The following is a 26,274-nucleotide window of genomic DNA, read 5'->3' on the forward strand; positions in this document are numbered from 1 at the left end:
GGTGGGGAGGGGAAGCCCATATAGAATGGGAGGGGTAGGGGTTAGGGGGATGTTGGCCCAGGAAGGGGAATAACAATCGAAATGTAAATAAGAAATACTCAAGTTAATAAAGATAAAAAATAATTTGGCTTTTCTTTTCCCCCTCTAGTTGTGATGTATGTGTCTACTAAATAGGTACTGTATTTCAGCCTTAAAAAACCTTAATAGAATCTGTCCTTTTGAAATAACTTAATGCCAAATAGTGATTCATGCTTTGAAAAATTGGAAGGTTCTTTTGTCTGGGAAGCAATATATATTTGGATTAATTTCTTTGATTTTCCTTTTTTGTTTGTTTGTTTGTTTGTTTGTTTGTTTGAGAAAGGGTTTCACTTTATGGCCCTGGCTGTCCTGGAACTTGCTTTGTAGACCAGGTTGGCCTTGAACTCACACAGATCCTCCTGCTTCCTGAGTACTAGGATTAAAGACAATCACCACCATGCCCACCTGACTCCTTGATTGTTCTTAACACCAACTGGTAATTTCTACTTCAGCCATTTTGTTGATGTCACTCCTGATTTGAGGCTTTAAAAATCTTCAGGACAAGTTAGTGCTTGCCATTGAGAACTTAGTTTCTTTATTTTGCTCTGGGTAAAGTTAGAAAAGAGTTTCATTTCTGTCTTTAAGCGTCCTTTGATTTTATATGCATTAACATGGAAATTATGAATCCAGGTAGAAGGATAGAGTGTCAAAGAAAAGATGTCTTTGTAATAAAAAAAAAGATATTTATTTTAGTTTTAACGGAAGTCAAGGCTATAAAAACCTCAACAGATTTGAAACTTCTACAATAATCAAGGTACATGCTGTCCTCTAGTGGCAACATTTGAGAAAGCAAGATACTGCCTTGGGGACAAGATTGAAGTGCATTACTTCATTCTGGGTACTCTGACAAGATAATTTAGCAAGGTAATTTGTGAGCAACAGAAATTGCTTACCTTTTTGACATTGGGACATCTATATTTAGTGTGCCAGGAGATTTTATACCTGGTGGGGTTCTCCTTCTTTGAAGACGATACCTTCAGCCATAGTGGAAAGGGTGAAAGGCCCCTCTTAGAGACTTTCCCCTTTCTCTTCAGAATTCTAATCTTATTTGTGAAAATAGAGCCCTTCCAAAGAACAGGACATCTTACCATTATAACATTGCAGGTTTTGTTTTATTTGGGCACTGCAAAACAATCATACCCTAGCAATACTTTATATAGAGTAACTGCCGTGGACAAAGGCGATAGAAAGCTGTGCTGGAACAGAGGATAAACATATTGTTCTGATTCCAGATATTATAGTAGTGTTATCAAGAGAAACAGCCAACAGAAGACCTCTTCACCTGGATCTGTTTGTTATAATGAATCCTCCTACATTACTATTAATTAACTCATCTGTTTTTACTTGGCATTTACCAGCCTGGAACCTACTTGCTTCTAGTGCATTTGTATGTCTAACTGCAGTAAGGCTTGGACTACAGAGAGGATTTTTAATAAAAAATCTGGTTTGTATAAGGGGAAAATTTTTAATCAAGTTTCTACAGGGGAAAAATAGAGCTCTTAGGATATGTGTATACATTCACATATATCTATCTGCAAATACACTCATATACTTAAAGGAATTGATTCACGTGAATACAGAGGCCAATATATTGGAAAAGATACAGTTATCAAGCTGGAGAAACAAGAGAATCAAGAGAGTGTGTGTGGTTCTAGCTTAAGTAGAAAGGCCTGAGAATGCGAATGATAATCCTGTAGCTTTAGTTTGAAGTCGGTAGGCTTTCAAGCTGTGATGTTCCCGTTGCAGGGTAGGTGCTGTCTCAACTCTAAGGCACACAGGCAGGAGGGTTTGCTGCTTCCTATGCGTGTTTGCTACGTCCAGGCTTTCAACTCTTTCCACGATGCCTTCCTTGTTATGAAGGATGTTACAGTTTACACATGGTTTTAATGTTCTGATCTCTGGCTGTCTAATGTCATACATCATGTCAAGACTCAGTCAGCAAGAAGGCTCCCACCAATTACAGCCGTCCAACTTCTGGAACCACAATAAGCTTCCTTTCTTTCACAACTCAATACGTTTGTGATATTTTGTTATTAGAAGTGGAAAATTAATTAACTACAAACAATTAACTACAAAGGGAAATAATCTCATTTCAAAGCATTCTAATGGGTGCCTTCAGAAGGATGTTTAAGCAAGCATCTTGTACCTTATAGCCTACCCAAATTGACACAAAATTAACCCTCACAGAGTGTGTGGCTTTTTTCATTGTATTGGAATTATGCCACAAAGTTAAAATTCTGGACTACTTGAATTATCTTAATGGCAAGTTTGTAGATGCTAGAGGGGAAAAATTACCTCAGCCCTTTTCTGTTTTGGTTTCCTGGCCAATACATCTTCCCTCTTCTATGGTCCTGTCTCATTGCAAGCACAAAAGCAGTGGGGACAACTAACTATGGACTGAAATCACAGAAAACTCGAGCTAAATAATTTCTCTACGTTGATTATGTCAATTATTTTGTTACAACAGTAGAAACCTGACCGATCATTTATACGTGAAAATTTTGGAACGAGATTAACATTTCATCAAGTAGACTCAATTAAGCACACTTCCTGCGGTGGTAGCTCATTTTGTATATAAATTCAATTGCTTGGTCTGGAGCGATCGTTTAGCCGTTAAGAATATGATTGTGAGGGGGGAGGGGGATGTTTGCCCGGAAACCGGGAAAGGGAATAACACTTGAAATGTATATAAGAAATACTCAAGTTAATAAAAAAAAAAAGAATATGATTGTATCTACCTAAAGACTATACATGGACTGACCCTGGACTCTGACCTCATAGGTAGCAATGAATATCCTAGTAAGAGCACCAGTGGAAGGGGAAGCCCTGGGTCCTGCTAAGACTGAACCCCCAGTGAACTAGACTGTGGGGGGGAGGGCGGCAATGGGGGGAGGGTTGGGAGGGGAACACCCATAAGGAAGGGGAGGGGGGAGGGGGATGTTTGCCCGGAAACCGGGAAAGGGAATAACACTCGAAATGTATATAAGAAATACTCAAGTTAATAAAAAAAAAATTATCAATGGCTTCTTGCAGACTTGGCCTCTGTGAATGTTTTCACATTTCCTTTATCTTTTAGCCTGAGTAAATAATGAAATAAAATTTTTCCTTTGGAAAAAAAAAAAAGAATATGATTGTTTTCCCAGAAGATTTCGGTTCATTTTCCAGTACTCCTATGCAAGCATCTGTAACTGCAGAGGCTCTTTCCCCCTCTTCTGGCATCTATGGGTACTACATGCATACGTTGTGCCAACGTACATGCAGGCAAAAATCTCATGCACATAAAATAAATATAAAAAAAATGATTGCCTCCTCTGTCCTGTGATAAAAACTATTTAACTATTCAGCCCAGTGCTCTATGGCTGTGACTTGATTCCTCTTTGAACTGTTTGTTTTGTGTCAAACAACTTTCCCTGGTTTACAAAAAAAACAATGGGTTCAAGCAAGTCTTTTTTTTTTTTGGTTCTTTTTTTCGGAGCTGGGGACCGAACCCAGGGCCTTGCGCTTCCTAGGTAAGCGCTCTACCACTGAGCTAAATCCCCAGCCCCCAAGCAAGTCTTTAATACGCAATTATTTTAACCTTTTGTGAAAGTTATAGTGTAAAAAACACTTTTTGAAAGGCACACTTTTGTATTCTTTAGCATTGAGTGAGGAATAGAAATTTTCTGAGGGAAAAAAACTGGCAAAAAACTAGAATTCAGTTTTAATGTAGTAGGTAACAGCTGGTTTTGTCCTCAGGTGGATGCTTGCAGCCAACCATTGGACTGAGAACGGGGTCCCTAATGGTGGACGTAGAGAAAGGAATGAAGTAGCTGAGGGGTTTCACAACCTCATGGGAAGCACAACAGTATCTACCTCAAGATCCAGATATACCACTCTTGGGCAGATAAACATCCAAATGATGCTCCATTCTACCAAAAGGACACTTGCTTGGCCTTGTTCCCTGCAGCTTTATTTGTTTTGTTTTTTCTCTTTTTTATTGGATATTTTTATTTACATTTCAATTGTAATTCCCTTTCCCAGCTTCCTCTCCATAAGTCCCCTATTGCATCTCCCTCCCCTTCTTCTATGAGGGTGGTCCCCCTCCACAACCATCCCCCCTTCCTGCCTCCAGACCCTGACATTGCCCTACACTGGGGGATCCAGCCTTGGCAGGACAAAGCGCTTCTCCTCCCATTGGTGCCCAAGAAGGCCATCCTCTGCTACATATGGAGCTGGAGACATGGGTCTGTCTTTGTGTAGTGGTTTAGTCCCTGGGAGCTCTGGTTGGTTGGCATTTTCGACCATGTAGGGTTGCAAACCTATTCAGCTCCTTTAATCCTTTCTCTAACTCCTCCAATGGGGATCCCCTTTTCAGTTCAATAATTTGCTGCTAGCATATGCCTCTGTATTTGTCATGCTGTGGCTAAGCCTCTCAGGAGACAGCTATGTCAGGCTCCTGACAGCATGCACTTCTTGGCATCAGCAATAGTGTCTGGGTTCGGTGGCTCTATGTATATGGGATGGCTCCCCAGGTGGGGCAGTCTCTGGATGACCTTTCCTTCAGTCTCTGCTCCAAATTTTGTCTCTGTATTTCCTCCTATGAATATTTTTGTTCCCCCTGCTAAGAAGGACTGAAGCATCCTCATTTCACTTGTCCTTCATCTTCATGTGGGCTGTGTGGATTGTATCTTGGGTAATTCGAGCTTTTGAGCTAATATCCACTTATCTGTGAGTGCACACCATGCATGTTTTTTTGTGATTGGGTTACCTCACTCAGGATGATATTTTCTTTCTTTTTTTTTCAATTTTTTTATTAACTTGAGTATTTCTTATTTACATTTTGAGTGTTATTCCCTTTCCCGGTTTCTGGTCCAACATCCCCCTAACTTCTCCCCCTCCACTTATATATGGGTGTTCCCCTCCCCACCCTCCCCCCATTGCCGCCCTCCCCCCAACAATCATGTTCACTGGGGGTTCAGTCTTGGCAGGACCAAGGGCTTCCCCTTCCACTGGTGATCTTACTAGTATATTCATTGCTACCTTGAGGTCAGAGTCCAGGGTCAGTCCATGTTTAGTTTTTAGGTAGTGGCTTAGTCCCTGGAAGCTCTGGTTGGTTGGCATTGTTGTTCATATGGGGTCTCGAGCCCCTTCAAGCTCTTCCAGTTCTTTCTCTGATTCCTTCAACGGGGGTCCTATTCTCAGTTCAGTGGTTTGCTGCTGGCATTCGCCTCTGTATTTGCTGCATTCTGGCTGTGTCTCTCAGGAGAGATCTACATCCGGCTCCCGTCTGCCTGCACTTCCCTGCTTCAGGATGATATTTTCTAATTCCACCCATTTTCCTATGAATTTCATGAAGTCAATGTTTTGATAGATATGTAGTACTCCATTGTGTAGATGTACCACATTTTCTGTATCCATTCCTCTGTTGAAGGGCATCTGGGTTCTTTCCAGCTTCTGGCTATTATGAATAAGGCTGCGATGAACATAGTGGAGCACGTGACTTTTTTATATGTTGGGGCATCTTTTGGGTATATGTCGAAGAGAGGTATAGCTGGGTCCTCAGGTTGTTCATTGTCCAATTTTCTGAGGAACCTCCCGACTGATTTCCAGAATGGTTGTACCAGTTTGCAATCCCACCAACAATGGAGGAGTGTTCTTTCTCCACATCCTCACCAGGATATGCTGTCACCTGAGCTTTAAATCTTAGCCATTCTGACTGGTGTAAGGTAGAATCTCAGGGTTGTTTTGATTTGCATTTTGCTGATGCCTAAGGATGTTGAGTATTTTATTTATTTATTTATTTATTTATTTATTTATTTATTTATTTATTTATTTATTTTCTAAAGGACAACATTTAATTGGGGATGACTTGTTCAGTCCCTTATCATCAAGGTGGCAGCATGGCAGCATCCAGGCAGGCATGGTGCAGTAGGAACTGAGTTCTACATCTTCCACTGAAGGAAGCCAGAAGCAGACTGAGCAGCAAGAAGGGTCTCCAAGCCTGCCCTCACAGTGACACACTTCCACCAAAAAGGCCACACCTTCTAATAGTGCCACTCCCTGGGCTAAGCATATGCAAACATTCCACTCCCTGGCCTCCATAGGCTTGTTCAAACACATGAGTCTATGGGGGCCATACATAAACATAGTATAATAAAAAAAAAGTACATTTAATCCAACTTTCAAAGTCCCAATAGTCTATAGTGTTGTTAAGACCCCGAAGTGGCCTTACCTTAGGAGAGCAACCCAGAGAACACAACTTGAGAGATCGCTGCAACTGCAAGAGGTTTAATGATCCACGTACGTGGGGAGAGGTGTCCCTGAACCCAAAAAGCACACAACTTTTATTCCTTACAGAGGGCAGACTTCAGCAACAGGGTTAGCTGGCTCATTCTCACTGGTGGTACATAGGACAAAGGATGTGGTCAGGTATTGGCTGGCCTGCTTAAGGGGCTGTTCTTGGCTCAGTTAGATACTTTCCTTGTCCAGCCCTACACCTGGCCTTGGAAATTTACTGGGAAAGGGCTAAGTTGGCAAGTCCCTTAAAAGCAGGGGTGGGGGTGGGGTGGGAGGAACTGGATGGTCTGGCTATGTCAGGATGACATCTGGTGGTTGTTCTCGGGATTTAACACAGGGAGGAGTAGGGAGTCTTTTTTTTTTTTTTCCGGAGCTGGGGACCGAATCCAGGGCCTTGCCCTTGCTAGGCAAGCGCTCTACCACTGAGCTAAATCCCCAACCCTGGGAGTCTTTTTGAGAATAGTTATCTTTGTTTTGTCCTAATCTAACTTGGTCAGAATAGTCTGGTCATTCTTGACTGCCAAAACGTTGTTAGATCATTAGGCAACCTGCGGTCAGATGTATTTCTCAAAACTTTGTTTTTACAATTTTTTTCTCATATCTCTGAAACTATAAAACTATTTCTTCAGAACATGCCCCTCCTTGTTCATTATCACCATCGCTATTATCTCATTATCACTAGATTCCCCTTTTCTAACTCCTTCACTTCTTAAACTTGGCTGTCCTGGGTCTTGCTCTGTAGACTGACCTTGAATTTAGAGATCTGTAGGCCTGTCTCCTGGGATTAATGGTTTGTACTAAGTTGCTTGGAGCTAATTTAGCTGGGTGGGATCTTGCCCCAAGGTCATTACTTCCTCAATTCAATTTAATATCCTTGAACACAGGATTTAGCTTCATTTCAGTTTCTGGTGTCTCTTTAACACTCGAACCATATGTATTGTTTTTCTCTTTTTTCAACATCCCTGTTTTTTTCATTAAAATGCTCCCCCCACCAGATTCTATTTTTTCTTTTTCTTTTAAATTGGATACTTTTTATTTATGTTTCAAATGTAATTCCCTTTTGAGGTTTCCCAGCCAAAATTCCTCTATCCCATCCCTCTCCCCTTCTCCTATGAGGGTGTTCCCCCTTCCTAACCACGCCCCTTTTCCACCCCCTCGACATTCCCCTGAACTGGGGAGTCCAGCCCCAGCAGGACCAAGGACTTCTCCCAATGGTGCAAACAGCTGGAGCCATGGGACTGTCCATGTGTACACGGTGGGTAGTGGTTTAGTCCCTGGGAGCTCTGGTTGGTTGGTTGGTATTGTTCTTGTGGGTTTGCAAGCCCCTTCAGCTCCTTCAGTCCTTTCTCTAACTCCTCCAATGGGGATAACCTTCTCAGTTCAATGAATTGCTGCTAGCATTCATCTCTGTATTTGTCGTGCTCTGGCAGAGGCTCACAAGAGACAGCTATATCAGGCTCCTGACAGCATGTACTCCTAGGTATCAGCAATATTGTCTAGGTTTGGTGGCTGTATATATATATGGGATGGCTCCACAGGTGGGGCAGTCTCTGGATGGCCTTTCCTTCAGTCTCTGCTTCTGACTTTGTCTCCATATTTCCTCCTATTAATATTTTTGTTCGCCCTACTAAGATTGAGTAAGCATCCTCACATTGGTTTTCCTTTTTTTTCAGCTTCCTGTGGCCCATGGATTGTATTGTGGGTAATTTGAGTGTTTGGGCTAATATCCACTTATCAGTGAGTGTATACAATGTGTGGGGTGGTTTTTGTGTGTGTGTGTGTGTGTGTGTGTGTGTGCATGTGTGTGTATGTGTGTGTGATTGGGTTATCTCATTCAGGATGATATTTTCTACTTCCTTCTATGTGCCTATGAATTCTTTATTGGATACTTTTATTTCTATTTCAAATGTTATTCCCTTTCCCAGTTTCACATCCATAAGCCCCCTATCCCATTCCCCTCCCCTTCTTGTATAAGGGTGTTCCCCCTCCCAACCACCCCCTTCTCCCCTCCGTGCCCTGACATTTCCCTACACTGGGGGTCCAGTCTTGTCAGGACCAAGGGCTTCTCTTCTCATTGGTGCCCAACAAGGCCATCCTCTGCTACATATGCAGCTGGAAACATGGGTCTGTCCAAGTGTACTCTTTGGGTAGTGGTTTAGTCCCTGGGAGCTCTGAGTTGGTTTTGTTGCTCTTATAGGGTTGCGAGACCCTTCAGCTCTTTCAGTCCTTTCTCTAATTCCTCCAACGGGGGTTCTGTTCTCAGCTCAGTGGTTTGCTGCTGGCATTCGCCTCTGTATTTGCCGTATTCTGGCTGTGTCTTTCAGGAGAGGTCTACATCCGGTTCCTGTCAGCCTGCACTTCTTTGCTTCATCCATCTTATCTAGTTTGCTGGCTGTATATAAATGGCCTGTATACCTAGGTGGGGCAGGCTCTAAATGGCCATTCCTTCAGTCTCTGCTCCATATCTCATCCTATGAATGTTTTTATTCCCCCTTTTAAGAAGTACTGAAGCATTCACAATTTGGTTGTCCATCCTCTTGAGCTTCATGTGATCTCTGGATTTTTCTTGGGTAATTTGAGCTTTTGGGCTAATATCCAACTTATCAGTGAGTACATACTATGTGTGGTTTTTTGTGATTGGGTTACCTCCCTCAGCATGATATTTTTTTAATTCCACGCATTTGCCTATGAATTTCATGAAGTCATTTTTTGATAGCTGAGTAGTACTCCATTGTGTAGATGTACCACATTTTCTGTATCCATTCCTCTGTTGAAGGGCATCTGGGTTCTTTCCAGCTTCTGGTAATTATAAATAAGGCTGCTATGGAGCATGTGTCTTTGTTAGGTGTTGGAGCATCTTTTGGGTACATGCTCAGGAGAGGTATTTGTCCCCGCCAGCGGGGACCCAGTTATTCAGGGTCCCGAAGAGGCTTTCTACCTGTGGGCCAAAATGGGGGTGAAGAGAAGAAGGAGACCAAGCAAAAGTTCTGTTGTCAAGGTCTCGTTTATTGGGATGAACATTGCAGCTTTTAAGGCTTTCAGGTAGGGGGAGTGACCTTTGTGAAATATGAAGGAGGGGGAGATGAGGGTATAGGCAGTGATAGCTGGAGGCAAAGAAGTCAGGCGATGAGGTCAGGTGGTGGAGACACTGGGTGTTGACTGAGGAGATAACTGGTATCTGCTGAGGGAAGGTATCTGCTGAAGGGAGCTGAGGCATCCCTTGAATGTTATACTCCTGTGCCGTAAATTCATGGGAGAGGCTTTATCCAACAATCTTAAGACTTATGGCAGTCATCTTCGGGGTGAGTCTCTGTGGCCAAACAGCCCAGAGTCACTTTGAACCATGCAGTCAAAAAGCGGCTAGGCCCAAATCCAATATGGCTCCGTGCATCTCCCCCATTTTTCTTTAAAAAAAAAAAACCATTAGGTGGAAGTAGTGGTCTGAGAGAGATCAGACATGCCTCACAGAGTGCCCAGCTCGGCCATGGCAAGCCACTCTTGCAGTTAGGACTGCACCCCAATGGCTAGGAATGAACTTATGCTGTAACACACCGTTCTGGGCTATACGTGTGTGTTATTGGGGGAGAAACTGGGCAGAGGAGCATTTGACCGGCCCGCACGTTTAAACGGGGTGTAGCCACCTCTGTCTTAGGATCGACCTCTCGAATCCCAGCCTTATCTGTCATAGGATCACCTTGTCGCCCCCAAGGTTCCTGTCTTAGATTGGTCAAGGGTCAGAGGAAGTTGCCCGTCCCTGAGGATAGCTACATCAGGTCATCTTCTCATTCCTCTCACTTGAGCCCAGGGGCGAAAGAGCAAGGGCCAGATGGCATTAATATAAGAGATTGTGGAAATTGAGCCTCTCCCGATAAGTTGTAGGCACCTCATCTGGTTCTCCTCAGCTGTTATGGCCATACCACCAAGGGCCTAGTCAAGCCTCTCCTGTAATAAAATTTAGAATTCCCAATTGTTAGCAACTACTCCAGAAAGTTCACCCACTGTGCTTGCTTAACAATAGATTGGGGGAGGGTAGCTCCAGACACTGCAGACACAATGGCTGCAGCGGTAAATGGCTGCTACAATAGCAGCGAAAATAACAAGGTCTTTCCCAGGACAGTTCAGGATCAGCCATTCTTCTCTGGAACAACCAGCAGGCAATGGGACCATGTCTGAGATCTGCAAAACCAGGGCAGAGTTCCCCAGTCCACAGCAGCTTCCACCAAGCAACAGTGCACAGAGGGTCGGAGCGCAGGCTGTGGTGGGACGGGACACAATGACTGCAGCAACGCCAGAATTTCTGTGATGACAAAAGATGAGTGGGAATCCTCCATATTCCTCCAAGGACACAGGAATGACTCCAGGGACCCAAACCAGGAGAGCTGAATCTTCATGCTCCCAGGATCAGCAAGTCTCACCAGCCACTCAAGCAGCTGGCACACTCCTGTAGCATCCTGTAGAAAAAACACAAAGATTCCCTCTTCCCCATATAAAATATCTGAACAGGATCATGCCAATATGTGGATCTTTCTATTTCACCTTGGCAGAAGTATGCCTAGCTGTAGGGTGCCATAAACTCAGAGTGTTCCTTGGCATCCAAATTTTAAAATTGAAATAAAAGGAGCATATTTTAGCATACAGGGATAACTCCCCTTTTTATTTATTAAAATATTGTTAAAATATTATTTATTAAGATAAGTCCTTAAGGATTAAATTGAGGACACTGAGCACTTGTATTTATAAATTTACTTTTATACCAAATTATTGTCTCCAGCATTATTGTTTTGGATATATAAAGAATGAGATTTTTTGACTAACTGTTTCTATATAAGGCCTATAATCTGCCTGGTATCATTGTCCTCCCTTGTTAAGGGGTCTAGGCAATCCAGTTTGAGTTCTTAAATGGCCTATAAAGGAACAGTACTTAGTGCTCTTAACCACTGAGCCATCTCTCCAGCCCCTCACCAGCTTTATTTACCTAAACATAAGCATTAATTAGAGATGCCAAATCCTATAAATACTGTACTAGAAATCCCTGAGCCGGCAAGGTGAGGCTGGGAGTTGAAAGTAAGCAAATGGAGTCTTCCTCTATTTGTGAGGGAGTGTTATCAACTCCATTACCATTTTCAAAGAGCTGGATCTATGGTTTTGTTTAGTTGTCTGAGCCAGAGCACTGAAAGGACAGTGAGTTGTCAGACAATTTACACTGAAATCACTCACTGATTTCATGTAGAAAACTTGTCTCTAATAAAGCATTAAGTAATTGAAATCAATCGTAAACCACAAGCCACACATTGGCTATCAGTATGTGAATTGAAAGCTTGATTTTTTTTAACATTATAAAAACAGTGGCTAAAGCCAGAAATTTAATAATCTGTGCTGAAGCAGCAGAAACTCAAGAGAATAAACAAGTGATCCAATCATACATGTAGCCTTTTTATTAGATGAACCACCTATAAATACAGTAAGCGCATTTCCTATGGGTTGTATGCACAAATATACAGGAAATACAAAAACATGTAAAGAGTAAAATTATCAATTTTGCCTGAAAAATTTGTATATGTAATAGGCCAAATATCAGTATTTTGTAATAACCAATTAACTGTTGTTTGGCTTTTTAAAATACTTCCATGACTCTAGCCTACAATTCTGTATTAACACAAACTGAAGCTTTATCTCCAATGAGGATAACAAACAAAGACCTAAGTCCTCTGGTAAGGTGAGGTACTTAGCCAACTAACATATCCTTAGTAGCTTAAAATTAGTTTTAAATACTCTTTTCTGGAGTAGTCTAACAGCTACTCCCCAAATATTAAAGCTCATTTAGAGAGCAAAAGTTTGTAGTAAAAATTTCTATATACACTTAAAGATTTAAAGTTCTAACTTCTTACATTGAAGAAGCGACAAAATTACATAATATAAGGCTATTAGCCATTCTTTAGTAAAAATTTTAATGATATCACTTTATGGGCTCTCTAAAATTATAAGCAAGCTCACGAAATGAAAACTCACAATCGCCAGGACGTAAACAAATTGTATAAAAATAATCCTCTAAATCTATCTTGAAATGGCAGTTGGAGTAAGCAAACTGGCTGTAATGTTCTCACAACTTCTAAAACCTCATCAATCCTTTTTAAATCCTGTAACAATCTCTACCTGTTTGATTTTTTTCTTAATTATAAATAAGTTTGAGTTAGTCAATGTAACACTGACAATCTTTAATCACAATCTTTAAGATCTCTTTGTAACACCTGAGCACAACCACAACTTTGGAAAGTCACCTGAATTCTGAGTATGTGACTAGGCAGCTGTTCTTGGGGCAGTGGAATTAGCATCAAAATACAGTAACTTTAGGGCAAACCACACCTTTGGCTATGACTGCCAATTCCTACGTATGAACGCACGATGGTGCGGTCTCCAATACCTCAACAAAGAGACATTGCCCTAAAATCTTTTAGAAGCCTGGTTTTTAGAATAAGAATTCCATAAAAATATTACCTCAATTTGGACCTGTTTCCTTAGGTTGGCTCATATCCAAATTACAGTTTTAAGCCAACTTTCTGTTACCAATGTTACACCTTTTAAGCTGTGAAAGCTCCTGGTGTCTTTAGGATCAGCTAGTATAAACATTTAGCCAGCCCCTGGGGAGCTTGTCCAGCAGACTTAGGCTTCTAGCTACAGATGTAGGCTCCAAAAGCCAATTGAAACTGTTTTTTATGCATTGTTCCCTTCTTGAAACGAGTTAAAACCAAGTCAAGGTGTGAACGACTGGCAGATAAAGTTTTTATCATTTTTTTCTTTTAAACACGAAACATAAAACATTTAAACAACGAGAAACAAAGACCACAGACATAAACTGACAGACATGGATAGCTTGGTGCACCAAGGACACACAATAGACATAGAGGAAAAAAACTAGATGGTGTCCCACGATAGGGACCCACATATCCTACCTATGGAACCCAGAACTAGAAATAAGCATTTCTCCAATAGGAGCCAGCAGAGAGGCAGGACGTCTCCTGCCTTTCTTCTGTTCCCAGGAGAGCCCTGAAAAGTTTTTCTCTTTCTCCAAAGCATCCGTGGAGAGTCCGGGAGGACTGTTTTTCCCAAACCCATTCTCTCTCATGTCTAGGGTGTAAACTATCTCTAGTCAGGATCCAAAGACTAAAATATAACTCTAAAAGAACGCATATGCAAAAACACTTTACCATTACCTTGTCCCTTTTTTATTACAAGTTTTACTTAAGCTAGCCCCACACTGCTTAAAATTAACCAGGGACACCTTTCATCAATAAAACAAAAAAACTTGATTAAATCCTTTTTCTTAACTCTTAATCCTCTCTCCCTGAGTGAGCGCTTGATCTCTCCTATGAAACAAGCCTCCTAAATCCATACCTTCCCCATGGCAATTAGACGACAATTATTCGACCGGTCCTTACCTCCCTCTCCAGGGACACACGAGCGATGCGGCCTGAAGAGTCCTTGATTCCCGCTGCAGCTCTCTTATCTCCATCGTCCTGTAGTCGGCCTTGCTTCGGGGTCCCTGTGTTCGGGCGCCACTTGGCCCCGCCAGCGGGGACCCAGTTATTCAGGGTCCCGAAGAGGCTTTCTACCTGTGGGCCAAAATGGGGGTGAAGAGAAGAAGGAGACCAAGCAAAAGTTCTGTTGTCAAGGTCTCGTTTATTGGGATGAACATTGCAGCTTTTAAGGCTTTCAGGTAGGGGGAGTGACCTTTGTGAAATATGAAGGAGGGGGAGATGAGGGTATAGGCAGTGATAGCTGGAGGCAAAGAAGTCAGGCGATGAGGTCAGGTGGTGGAGACACTGGGTGTTGACTGAGGAGATAACTGGTATCTGCTGAGGGAAGGTATCTGCTGAAGGGAGCTGAGGCATCCCTTGAATGTTATACTCCTGTGCCGTAAATTCATGGGAGAGGCTTTATCCAACAATCTTAAGACTTATGGCAGTCATCTTCGGGGTGAGTCTCTGTGGCCAAACAGCCCAGAGTCACTTTGAACCATGCAGTCAAAAAGCGGCTAGGCCCAAATCCAATATGGCTCCGTGCAGGTATTGCTGGGTCCTCAAGTAGTGCAATGTCCAATTTTCTGAGGAACCTCCAGACTGATTTCCAGAATGGTTGTTACCAGCTTGCAATCCCACCAACAATGACTGTTCCTCTTTTTCCACATCCTCGCCAGCATCTGTTGTCATTTCACCTTTTGATCTTAGCCATTCTGACTGTTTTGAGGTGGAATCTCAGGGTTGTTTTGATTTGCATTTCCATGATGACTAAGGATGTTGAACTTTTCTTTAGGTGCTCTTAAGCCATTTGATACTCCTCATCTGGGATTTCATTGCTTAACACTGTATCCCATTTTTAATAGGGTTATTTGACTCTCTAGAGTCTTAACTTCTTGAGTTCTTTGTATATATTGGATATTAGCCATCTATAGGATGTAGGATTGGTAAAGATCTTTTCCCAATCTATTGGTTGCAGTTTTGTCCTATTGACAGTGTCCTTTGCCTTACAGAAGATTCGCAGTTTTATGAGGTCCCATTTGTCAATTCTTGATCTTAGAGCATAAGTCGCTAGTGTTGTGTTCAGGTAATTTTCCTCAGTGCCCATGCATTTGAGGTTCTTACCCACTTTTTCTTCTATTAATTTGAGTGTATCTGGTTTTATGTGGAGGTCCTTGATCCACTTGGACTTAAGCTTTGTACAGGGTGATAAGAATGGATCAATTTGCATTCTTCTACATGCTGACCTCCAGTTCGTTCAGCACCATTTGTTGAAAATGCTATCTTTTCCCCACTGGATGGTTTTACCTCCTTTGTCAAAGATAAAGTGACCATAGGTGTGTGGTTTCATTTCTGGTTCTTCAATTCTTTTCCATTGATCTACCTGCCTGTCTCTGTACCAATACCAACCAGTTTTTATCACTGTTGCTCTGTAATACACCTTGAGGTCATGGTGATTCCCCCAGAAGTTCTTTTATCGATGAGGATAATTTTTTCTATCTTGGGTTTCCTGTTATTTCAAATGAGTTTGCAAATTGCTCTTTCTAACTGTATGAAGAAATGAGTTGGAATTATGATGGGGATTGCATTGAATCTATAGATTGCTTTGGGCAAAATGGCCATTTTCCCTATATTAATCCTGACAATCCATGAGCATGGGAGGCCTTTCCATCTCTTGAGATCTTCCTCAATTTCTTTCTTCAGAGACTTGGAGTTCTTGTCATACAGATCTTTCACTTGCTTGGGTAGAGTCAAAGCAAGGTATTTTATTTTATTTTTGACTGTTGTGAAAGGTATAATCTCCCTAATTTCTTTCTCAACTTGTTTTTCCTTTGAGTGGATGAAGGCTGTTGATTTGTTTGAGTTAATTTTATATCCAGCCACTTTGTTGAAGGTGTTTATCAGGTTTAGTAGTTCTCTGGTGGAACTTTTGGGGTCACTTAAATATACTATCATGTCATCTGGAAATAGTGATATTTTGACTTCTTCTTTTCCAATTTGTATCCCTTTGACCTCCTTTTGTTGTCTGGTTGATCTGGCCAGGACTTCAAGTACTATATTGAATAAATAATGAGAGAGTGGGCAGTGAAAGACCCCAGCTTAGCAGCAGTAACGCCATTTTGCAAGGCTGTACTTAAGATGACTGGTTCAGGGAAAGGTTAGAATACTGAGTACACAGCGGCTGCCAAGCAGGATGTGTTTGGTTGAAGGCCTGGCAACAGAACTACTTCGGTTGAGCACCTGACAATGAAAAAAAAGTCCCGGGAGAGGTCCCACACCCTGGTGGGGGGCCGAGTCAGTCGTTATGTTCCAAGAAGGTAGCTAAGAAACTTGCCCCCGGGCTGAACCCTTGGGGGGGCCGAGTCAGTCATTATGTTTCAGGAAGGTAGCTAGGAAACTTGCCCCCAGGCTAAACCCTTGCCATATTAGAATCCACCAATTATATCCCTGTAACCATGCATCTGCTTCTGTATGCTTGCTTCTGCTCCCCAAAATCCTATAAAAAGCCCATCCTTGGTTCCGTGGGGCGCGCCAGTCCCCCGAGTGACTGAAGCGCCCGCAGGTGCCTGTGCCTGTGTATCCCGACAATAAACCAAATCCTCTTGCTGATTGCATCCTGTGGTGTCTCGGTCTGGTCTTTGGAGTTGGAGGGTCTCCATCCCGAGGGAAAGTTCTCCCTGAGAGCTTTTCAGTCAGCCTTGTTTGGTACCTGATTTTAGTAAGATTGCTTCAAATTTTCTCCATTTAGTTTGATCTTGGCTACTGGTTTGATGGAGTAACTACTTTTATCCTGAAGAATAAAATAGATATGTTCACCGTCTGAACTTCTGATCCTTCAAGTGCTGGGATTACAGGCATACACCACCATTTCTGGTAATATTTGTTCCTGTAAAGTAGACAAGGGAAATTGCTCAGTGAGTAAAGTGCTTGCTGAGGACCTGAGTTGGCATCTTCAGGATAAATGTTAGGCATAGCAGTGTGCGTTTGAAATCCCTGTGCCTATGATGATATTGGTAGATGTAGGCAGAATCCCTGGAAGACACTGGACTATGGTAAAAAGAGGTCTGTTACCAAACAAGGTAAAAAGGAACAGTAGAGCTTGGGGTTTTCTTCTCACCTCCACCAGCTCACTGTAGGACACATGCCTACATTTCACATGACTATATACAGATATGTATGTGATAAGGTAATCTTAACAATGCCTGAAATAGAGAATAAATCCAAAAATAACACACACACACACACACACACACACACACACACACACACACAGTGGTTACATTTCATAGTCTGAATTTAAGAAGAGTTTGAAATGAAGGCTGATTTATAATTCTTTGATCAAGTTCTAGTTAGTGTAACTGTGGTTTTTATTATATATTTGGTCTTTAGTGAACTTAACAACTACATAAAAGGTGCCACCTACAATTTTACGAGTAAAACTCATTATAAAAGCTACGGGTTTAACACTTATGCATATAGAATTATGCTTGCATTATTAAAGTTAACAAGTATACACTGTTAAAATTATCACCGTAACTTCAATTTGCTTAACCACACCTGTTAAACATTTATTTTTTAATGAACTTGCTGACCCCATTAAAATGTACTGTATTACAAATTGCATTTCATAATATCATGTAAACTTAATAATTGTGTCTCGGTCTACTCAAGATGCTACAAACATGCTGTTTGGGATGTTAAGATTTGGTAATTTATAAATAACAGAAACCCGTTGCTCATAGTTCTGGAGGCTGGGAAGTTCAAGGTCAATTTACAGGCAGATTTGATGTTTGGTGAGAGATATTGATTATGGAAGGAAGGCATCATGTCTATTCTTACATAGGGGAAATGATTAGAAGATTTCTTTAAACATTTTGTGAATAAACTGTTAAGGCTTCAGGTAAAATATTAAGGTCTAGATGGAATGTTAAGGCCTAGGTAACTGTTACTTGTCTAGCCTGCCATTTTGTGCTATTACTAATATTATAATTATAAGAAAACTTTCTCATATGTTGTTTCTGCTGTTACTAGGAGACTTTCTCATGCCCACGTTGATTGCACATTCTTCTATATTCTGTGCTGTTAGGAACTAATCATGATAGAAGTCAGTAGAACTGTTTTGTATAGGTACCCACAAGAAAGATGAACCTAGACTAAATACCCAGCAGCATTTCCTTGCACCTTTGTATAAACTTTTATAGTTTTTACTTTTATAAGCTTACCCTGGGTTGGGTCCCAACATGTGAGAGACACCTACACCAATATAAAAAAGTGTTTGGAATAAGACTTCCATTTTGAATAGAGGTCGAGTAAAGTTCAAGTACCTAAGACATCCCTGGAAACTGACATCCTACTTGGCAGAAAGAGGCATGCACATGGGTTGAAAGACCCTCAGAGAGAATCTTCCTTCAGGAAGGAGATCCCCAAGCCCAATGACCAGGCCGAGACCACCGGATGCAATCAGCAAGAGGGTTTATTGTCCGGATACACAGGTACCTGCGGGCGTCTCAGTCAGCTTGGAAGGACTGGCGCACCCAGCAAGACCAGGGTTGGGTTTTTATAGGGTTCTGGGGAGCAGAAGCAGGCATACAGAAGCAGATGCATGGTTACAGGGACTTGATTGGTGGATTCAAATGAGGCACGGATGCATGGTTATGCAGCAAAAGAGTACGTGCAGGCTGGGGCGTCTGGAATGTCAGGGGCTAGGGGCTTATCCCTTCCTGCCAGATGGCCTATGAGTCAGCACTGATAACTCAGGCTGGTTCCTGCATTCCTTTTTCCTTATCTTTATGGTCTGTTAGTCTTAACGGCGGGGCAGGCCACAGGGCCTGGGCGTGCCTGGGCTCGCCCGGGCCTGTTTTAACTCTGAGTCTGTGAATCTTAAGACTTATTTTTACTTTTATAGTTGTGGACCTTAAGCTCGTATAATTTTCCTTTTAAGGGGGGGGGTCTTTCAGGTAACTGAAATTCTTGTTGGGAAGTTATGATATGGATGTTAGACAAGACAAGTTTCCTGCCACAGTTGAATATCTCAGCCAGTGTGAGCAGGATAAGACATGTTCCAAAGGAAATCCCCTATCCCTAAATCCTGATTGGTGGGATAACATGGCACAGATGTTTGTGGATTTCAGGTTGAAAAGGCATATAGGATCTTGACTTGAGGCCATGGTTCTGCTCCCAAATCTGGATTGTGGCCCTAATCAATCAGTTTTGGGGTGTGACATTCAATAAACCATCCTACTTGAGATTGGTGTTTGAGTGGTTTGTGTGGCAATTCCCAGGCCCCAACATAAATAATTTTACTCAAGAAGGCACAATGAGAAAAATCTAAATACTCACTGAATGCCTTTTGCTAGCTAGTTTTTACTTTCAACCCATTATAAATTAGCTTCAACTAGAAAGAATGTCTTGATAAGAAGTTATCTATATCCAATTGTCCCATAGGCATGTCTATAGGGGATTGCTATGGTTATTAATTGAGGTAGGAAGACCTACCCTGAATGTAGGTGGTATCTCATGTGCTGGTCCCTGGATTGTATAAGAACAGAGAAAATGCCAAGCACATACCTCTGATTCCAGTGCTTAGGAATTAAAGGCAGGCAGATTTCTATAAATTGGAGGGTAAGTCTGCTCTATATTGTGAGTTCTAGATTAGCTGGGGCTACAAAGAGACATGCCATCTCAGACAACAACAGCAGCAGCAGCAGCAGCAGCAGCAGCAGCAGCAGCAACAACAAAACAACAACACAAAATCATCATCAGCAACAATAGAATAGAGGAAGCTAGCTGAGCATGCAGGAATCTATTTATTCCCCCTTGTTCTTAACTGTGGATACGCTATGACTAGCTGCTTGCGTGCCTGCTTTGACTTTCCCAAAATGATGAACTCTAACTTGGAATTGTAAGCCCCCAAATGCCCTTTCATTCCCAAGTTGCTTTCTGTCAGCATGTTTCATCACAGCAATAGAAATGAAACTACTAAAAGCCTCATCTCCTAGTATTGCCCTCAGAGATTAGGTTTCAATCTGTGAATTTTGGGAAGACACAAACAATTATGCCACAGCATTCACTATACCTAAAATTAAAACATCATTCTCAATAAAAGTTCTCTATCAAATAAAATAACATGTTCATTCCCTCCCTGTCTCAACCCCTGATGACCTCTGTTATATTTTATATCTTCAGGAATTGCTTATTTAAAATACCTTATTGTAGGTTGATGTCTATATGCAGATGAAGGATAACAGCAATTAGGTCAAGGCCATGGTTGGACAGTAAAAAAAAAATAAGGACAGTACAAAATTTTTGTTAGGCAGGAGAGAAGGAAAAAGGAGGAGAATCAAGATGGAGACAGAGAAGGATAACCCAGATCTGGGTGGTCTTGAATTGCCAAGGTAGTTGAGATGGATTTCTGTAGGCAAATTTATCTTATCTAGGAGGGCAATTTATATTGTTATCAATTGATTGTGAATTTATTGTGTAGATGTATTGTGGATTGAGAATTTAACATACAAATCTGATTGTTGGTTTGCAGTTTGTTGAATCTTGATTTTTTTTTCCTTTTTTCTTTATTAACTTGAGTATATCTTATTTACATTTCGATTGTTATTCCCATTCCCGGTTTCTAGGCCAACATCCCCCTAACGCCTCCCCCTCCCCTTCTATATGGGGGTTTCCCTACCCATCCTCCCCCCATTACCGCCCTCCCCCAACAATCATGTTCACTGGGGGTTCAGTCTTAGCAGGACCAAGGGTCCTTCCACTGGTGCTCTTACTAGGCTATTCATTGCTACGTATGCAGTTGGAGCCCAGGGTCAGACCATGTATAGTCTTTAGGTAGTGGCTTAGTCCCTGGAAGCTTGGTTGGTTGGCATTGTTGTTCATATGGGGTCTCGAGCCCCTTCAAGCTCTTCCAGTCCTTTCTCTGATTCCTTCAACGGGGGTCCTATTCTCAGTTCAGTGGTTTACTGCTGGCATTCGCCTATGTATTTGCTGTATTCTGACTGTGTCTCTTAGGAGAGATCTACATCCGGTTCCTGTTGGCCTGCACTTCTTTGCTTCATCCCTCTTATCTAGTTTGGTGGCTGTATATGTATGGGCCACATGTGGGGCAGGCTCTGAATGGGTGTTACTCCTGCCTCTGTTCTAAACTTTGCCTCCCTATTCCCTGCCAACGGTATTCTTGTTCCCCTTTTAAAGAAGGAGTGAAGCATTCACATTTTGGTTATCCTTCTTGACTTTCATGTGTTCTGTGCATCTAGGGTAATTCAAGCATTTGGGCTAATAGCCACTTATCAATGAGTGCATACCATGTCTGTCTTTCTGTGATTGGGTTACCTCACTCAGGATGATATTTTCCAGTTCCATCCATTTGCCTCTGAATTTCATAAAGTTATTGTTTTTGATAGCTGAGTAAAATTCCATTGTATAGATGTACCACATTTTCTGTATCCATTCCTCTGTTGAAGGGCATCTGGGTTCTTTCCAGCTTCTGGCTATTATAAATAAGGCTGCTATGAACATAGTGGAGCACGTGTCTTTGTTATAGGTTGGGGTATCTTTTGGGTATATGCCGAAGAGAGGTATAGCTGGGTCCTGAGGTAGTTCAATGTCTAATTTTCTGAGGAATGTCCAGACTGATTTCCAGAATGGTTGTACCAGTCTGCAATCCTACCAACAATGGAGGAGTGTTCCTCTTTCTTCACATCCTCACCAGCATTTGCTGTCGCCTGAGTTTTTGATCTTAGCCATTCTCACTGGTGTGAGGTGAAGTCTCAGGGTTGTTTTGATTTGCATTTCCCTTATGACTAAAGATGTTGAACATTTCTTTAGGTGTTTCTCAGCCATTAAGCATTCCTCAGCTGTGAATTCTTTGTTCAGCTCTGAACCCCATTTTTTTAAACAGGGTTATTTGTCTCCCTGTGGTCTAACTTCTTGAGTTCATTGTATATTATGGATATAGACCCTCTATCAGTTGTAGGATTGGTAAAGATCTTTTCCCAATCTGTTGGTTGTTGTTTTGTCCTATCCACAATGTCCTTTGTCTTACAGAAGCTTTGCAGTTTTATGAGATCCCATTTGTCAATTCTTGATTGTAGAGCATAAGCCATCGGGGTTTTGTTCAGGAAATTTTCTCCAGTGCCCATTGTTGGAGATGCTTCCCCACTTTTTCTTCTATTACTCCTGTCAATTCATGAGCATGGGAGATCTTTCCATCTTTTGAGATCTTCAATTTCTTTTTTCCGAAGCTTGAAGTTCTTATCATACAGATCTTTCACTTGCTTAGCTAAAGTCACACAGGTATTTTATATTATTTGGGACTATTATGAAGGGTGTCATTTCCGTAATTTCCTTCTTGGCTTGTGTCACTTTTGTGTAGAGGAAGGCTAATGATTTATTTGTGTTACTTTTATACCCAGCCATTTTGCTGAAGTTGTTTATCAGCTTTAGTAGTTCTCTGGTGGAACTTTTGTGATGACTTAAATATACTATCATATCATCTGCAAATAGTGATATTTTGACTTCTTTTCCAAATGTATCCCCTTGATCTCCTTTTGTTGTCTGAACTTCAAGGACTATATTGAATAAGTAGGGAGGGAGTGGGCAGCCTTGTCTAGTCCCTGATTTTAGTGGGATTGCTTCAAGTTTCTCCCCATTTAGTTTAGTGTTAGCTACTGGTTTGGTGTTTATGGCCTTTACTATTTTCAGGTATGGGCCTTGAATTCCTATTCTTTCCAGGACTTTTATCATGAAGGGGTGTTGAATTTTGTCAAAAGTTTTCTCAGCATCTAATGAAATGATCATGTGGTTTTGTTCTTTCAGTTTGTTTATATAATGGATCACGTTGATAGTTTTCCATATATTAAACCATCCCTGCATGCCTGGGATGAAGCCTTCTTGCTCATGGTGGATGATTGTTTTAATGTGCTCTTGGATTCGGTTTGCCAGAATTTTATTGAGTATTTTTGCATCGATATTCATACGGGAAATTGGTCTGAAGTTCTCTTTCTTTGTTGGGTCTTTGTGTGGTTTAGGTATAAGAGTAATTGTGGCTTCATAGAAGGAATTCGGTAGCACTCCATCTGTTTCAATTTTTTGGAATAGTTTGGATAGTATTGGAATGAGGTCCTCTATGAAGGTCTGATAGAATTCTGCCCTAAACCCGTCTGGACCTGGGCTCTTTTTGGTTGGGAGACCTTAAATGACTGCTTCTATTTCCGTTGGAGTTACGGGGTTGTTTAAATGGTTTATCTGTCCCTGATTTAATTTTGGTACCTGGTATTTGTCTAGGAAATGGTCCATTTCCTGCAGATTTTCAAGTTTTGTTGAATATAGGCTTTTATAGTAAGATCTGACGATTTTTTGAATTTTCCTCTGATTCTGTAGTTATGTCTCCCTTTTCATTTCTGATTTTGTTAATTTGGACACACTCAAGTAACAGATAAAGGCAGACCTATCAGAATCACACCAGACTTTTCACCAGAGACTATGAAAGCCAGAAGATCCTGGACAGATGTCATACAGACCCTAAGAGAACACAAATGCCAGCCCAGGTTATTGTATCCTGCAAAACTCTGAATTAACAGAGATGGAGAAACCAAGATATTCCATGACAAAACCAAATTTACACAATATCTTTCTACAAATCCACCACTACAAAGGATAATAAATGGTAAAGCCCAACATAAGGAGGCAAGCTACACCCTAGAAAAAGCAAGAAACTAATCGTCTTGACAACAAAACAAAGAGAAGAAAAGCACACAAACATAACCTCACATCCAAATATGAATATAACAGGAAGCAATAATCACTATTCATTAATATCTCTCAACATCAATGGTCTCAACTCCCCAATAAAAAGACATAGATTAACAAACTGGATATGCAGTGAGGACCCTGCATTCTGCTGCCTACAGGAAACACACATCAGAGACAAAGACAGACACTACCTCAGAGTGAAAGGCTGGAAATCAACTTTCCAAGCAAATGTTCTGTAGAAGCAAGCTGGAGTAGCCATTGTAATATTGAATAAAATCAATTTTCAACTAAAAGTCATCAAAAAAGATAAGGAAGGACACTTCATATTCATCAAAGGAAAAATCCACCAAGATGAACTCTCAATCCTAAATATCTATGCCGCAAATACAAGGGCACCTACATACGTAAAAGAAACCTTACTAAAGCTCAAAACACACATTGCACCTCACACAATAATAGTAGCAGATTTCACACTTGATCTTAGCCAAAAGGCCGAGAAGCGATGTTTTTCTCTGAGTTAAGGATCCACACTTAGCACTTACCACCCTCATTTTATTCTTTGTGACTTTGAAGGAAAGAAAAAAAATTCAGAAACAATAAAGAAAACAAACAAACAAACGAAAACCACAAACCAACTAACCTTAAACAGACAAACAAGAGACAAAAGAAAAGAACACAGATGATTTTAAGATTAGTATGGGATTTTTACAATCTTTTGGCAGCTTCTGGATTTCTTACCATATGGGTGTATATTAAATCTGCATCTCTTTCTCATTTATATCTTTATGAAGTTAAAAAGTTATGAAGTTAAAAACATGCACACGCAAAATAATTAGGCAAGTGATGTGTGTTTGACAATGCTAGGTGACTTAATGCCAATTAGAAGATTTTTTTTAAGGCATTGCTTTCCTAATCCAATTACTTCCATGTTTTTTGGTTTGTGCACTTAGGGACAGAATCCATTTAAAGTGCCAGAATTTGCATAGGTGCAACCTTGAGTGAGATGTCTGTTTATTCCAAAGGATTTTGAGAAATTATTACTGAGGTGCTTAGAGACCTAGATGTCATGAGCTCCATTAGTGTGAGACTGATATCACACTTTTGGGTTCCAGACTTCCCTTCTGTGGAGAAAAGGGTGTGTTTTCATTATGTAGAAAGCTGAAGGTGTAGAGCTAAGCTAAACTATTTAATGGAGCCAGATTTGCTCAGCTCAGCTCAAGGAGGGCACCCTGTGTCATTTGCACCTTGTGTAATGCCACTGTAGAAAACTGGCTCATAATCTCTCAGAGTTCAACTGAAAGCTGAGTAAAAGGCTACACACAGTATTTGTATTCTTGAATGTCAGAGTTTCCTTCTTCAAATAACATGGTTGCTTTGAAATGAATAAAATCGTGATTCTCTCCTTTGAATGTCATGTTGTTTTTCTATTCTTTTTCTTCTCCTCTCTCTATTTTTTTTGAGATAGTCTTACATTTTCTTTTTTTTTCACTTTGATTATTGGAATTTAAATGTTACTCTCGTCTAATGTAACCTAATTGACATTTATAAGGCATTACACTCCACAACAACCAAATAAAGATTCTTTTTCAGTGTACACAGAATACCTAACATGGTAAATAACATATATTAAGTCATGAATTTCACCATATAATTATGTTGTTTGACATGTACAGAACTACATTAGAAATCTGTGGTGGAAATAGAACTTGAAAAATGTTCAGCAATATCCAAGTAGATAATATACTTCTAAATAGGTAGTGGGGAGGTGTCTTACATTTTCTGAGCTGGCCTCAAATCCCACTCTGCAGCAGAAGATGACCTTGAGTTGCCTCTCCTCTTGGAGTGCTGGGATTGCAGATGCGTGCATCACCATTTATGCAGTATGGTGATCAAACTCAAGGCTTTGTGCAAGCTCTGCAAATACTCTACCAATCGAGTCCCACTTTTCTTTTAACCCTGCACTATTCTCGCTGTGAAGTATTATGTTCTAGTGTCCAGAGACTGGTGTGTGTGTTTGGGGATGGGGTGGGGAGGTCTTAGGTTGTGAGCTTTGGTTAGGAATCGGTCTTTTTAAGAATGTCACAGTGGTCAAGCTTCCACACTGATAACAAACAGGTATCACAGAAGCCAATCTAAGGCTCTCACTCGAGAATGCGGAACATTCTGAATAACACAGGCAAGCTTTCAAGTGCCCAAATAGAACAATGAAGTGCCTTAACGCCCAAGGTACATGGACCTCCGTTGTCTTGGTTCTTGTTTCCCAAGTTTAGCTTAGCAAACAAAGCTAAACTACCTCCAAACTACCAGGAGTTAGGAATGCGGAAGGAATAGTAGGATTTCAGGTGAAATGTCAGAAGCTACACTTGAATCTGAGAAAGAGAAACATGGCTGTTGTGATAACTAAATGACATAGTGCCCTTTAGTGATCCTGACTATCCTTTTCCAGATCTGGTCATGGCCCATACTCACTTCTCATGGCTGCATAAACTTCAGGAGCTATCTGTAGACTCGCATCTACTGCACAGAATTTAAGGCAAACAATGGCAGCTCTTGTGGTGACAACCTAAAAAGTTAAGGTCTCTGTTGGCTTTCATTTTTCTGGGCTCAACGGCTACAAATGCAGTCATTGGGTCCTCTGGTCATTACA

The 26,274-nt window shown here is 41.2% G+C and overlaps 1 long non-coding RNA gene and 1 pseudogene across 14 annotated transcripts in view; both read right to left on the reverse strand.

Moving 5' to 3' along the window:
• The window catches only part of LOC100911253 (uncharacterized), a 115,943-nt gene that overhangs the window by 21,790 nt on the left and 67,879 nt on the right, over positions 1-26,274 (reverse strand). The gene's annotated exons all lie outside the window — the stretch shown is intronic.
• Positions 23,988-24,131, reverse strand: LOC120099534 (U2 spliceosomal RNA; annotated as a pseudogene).

This window comes from Rattus norvegicus, chromosome X (genome assembly GCF_036323735.1).
Source record: "Rattus norvegicus strain BN/NHsdMcwi chromosome X, GRCr8, whole genome shotgun sequence".
NCBI lineage: Eukaryota > Metazoa > Chordata > Mammalia > Rodentia > Muridae > Rattus > Rattus norvegicus.